This window comes from Geospiza fortis, unplaced genomic scaffold, assembly GCF_000277835.1.
Source record: "Geospiza fortis unplaced genomic scaffold, GeoFor_1.0 scaffold1250, whole genome shotgun sequence".
Classification (NCBI taxonomy): domain Eukaryota; kingdom Metazoa; phylum Chordata; class Aves; order Passeriformes; family Thraupidae; genus Geospiza; species Geospiza fortis.
The window spans coordinates 177,443-179,226 of NW_005054705.1; the positions used below are offsets into that span (position 1 = coordinate 177,443).

Genomic DNA, 1,784 nt, shown 5'->3' on the forward strand with positions numbered 1-1,784 from the left:
GGACACGGGGGGCTCGGGGTGTCCCTGGAAGGAAAAACTGGGATCGAACATCGGCGCGGGAAGGAAACGGCCTCGAAGCACCAGGAATGGAGATTTCCAGCACAATAGAGGCAATTTGGGCTTTTAAGGATAAGGAGAGGCTGCCTGCTGTGTCCTGGGGTGAGCGGATGCTGCTTGGGATAAGGGGTTGGGAGCCCACCCTGGAGAGGTTCTGGTGGGCATGACAAAGGTTCCTTCTCTGCCTTGGGGTGCTCCTGCTGCTCCAGGTGAGGGCACACGGCTCCCAACACCAGGGAAACCATCACATCTTCCTGCCAGGACGTGGGCTTGGCAAACCTGCACGAGACAGGGAACAGGGCTCAGGGGTGTCCTGGGAAGCCCAGCAGAAAATGGGGATGGAACCCCTAAAAACCAAACCTTCCCTTCCCAGCTGGAGCAGAGCTGTAGGAGTGCTGGTGGCTGTCCCCAGTGCAGGGACACAGCGAGGTCCCCCCCAGAGCATCCCGTGCCAAGGCTCCTCCCCAGCTCCCAGCATGGAGAACTTCATCCCTCCCTCTCCCCTTGGCTGTTCCTTCCCAACCACATCACATGCCAGGCCAGGTTTAAGCAAAATAAACCCAGTTGCCACGGTTACCCAGAGCAGGGATGCTAAATATACAGAATCTAGATATTTTTATATATATTTAACAGCCACACACGGAGCCCGTGAGCCCAAGCAGGGAACACGGGATCTGAGCCCTGCAGACCTCAGGGTGGCTCCCAGATGGACAAAGATCCCTTTGTGGCCTGGAGGTGTTGATTCCTCCTCGGATTCAAGCCCACCTGGGCTCACCTGAACCCACCTGGTGGCTTTGTCAGCATCACTGTCACCGTGTGTGGCACAGCCAGACCTCCCCAGCACCCCCCCTGTCCTGCACTCGGAGCATCCACAAATCCCAGCTCTGGTCCGTGCCATGAGCTCCTCCTGCCCTCGCAGCGCTCAGGAGAGCGATGTCACCCATGGAAACTCAAACCCAGGCGTTCCCAGGGATTCACTCTGCCTACTCTCCGCAGTGCTTGGGGAGGAGAATTCCATCTTTTATAGTAGAAAGTGGATAATTAGCGGGTTTTGCACCCACCCACAAGATCCCAGCGTTAATAAGGAGAGCTGGCAGGAAGGGAAAGCTCCCTCCACGACGAGGAACGTGCTCAGCCTCGGTGGCTGAGGCACCCCTGGGTGAGCAAGGGCACCTGGAGGGGTGAGGCTAAGGGTTTCACCAGCACTCAGACCTCCAGGAGGGAAGCACCACCCCAGGAGGATCCTGGGGGGCACTGGGGCCATCCCAGCATGGGGAGCATTCCCTGCTGCTGAGCAAATCTTCCTCCCATCAGGAATTCCGGGTTAGCCCAGTGGTTGTCCCCCTTCCTCCCCAAATCCCCTCAGGACAGGTTTAGCAGGTGCCAGCCCACCACCAATCCCAAGGATTTTCCTCACAAAATAGGATGAATTAACCCTCTCCAGGCTGGCCAACACCAGCACACATCGGCATCCACACCTGGATTTTCCTTGTCAGATGCTCGGGAGCTTCCCCTCGTTCCAGGTGATTCTGGGGTGGCACAGAGAGGCTCAGACCTCCTTCCTCCTCCTCACCTGGGCCCTGGAAGGAGAATCAGCATCCCCTGCAGCAGCCTCAGCCATGTCCCTGGGATCAGCCACGGGGTCCCAGTGAGGGGGAAGATGGAGGAGCAGCAGGGGAGGGGGTGCCCAGACCCCCACCCCAGCCAGGGAGCCCCCAGCCGTGCCC

The 1,784-nt window shown here is 58.9% G+C and overlaps 1 long non-coding RNA gene across 1 annotated transcript; it reads right to left on the bottom strand.

Moving 5' to 3' along the window:
- Positions 1 to 1,730, bottom strand: LOC115949034. Its single transcript, XR_004082712.1, has 3 exons — positions 1,536 to 1,730; positions 200 to 336; positions 1 to 24 (listed from the first exon to the last, which is right to left on the bottom strand). It is a non-coding gene; the product is annotated as an uncharacterized LOC115949034 (long non-coding RNA).
- Positions 1,731 to 1,784: the final 54 nt, after the last annotated feature.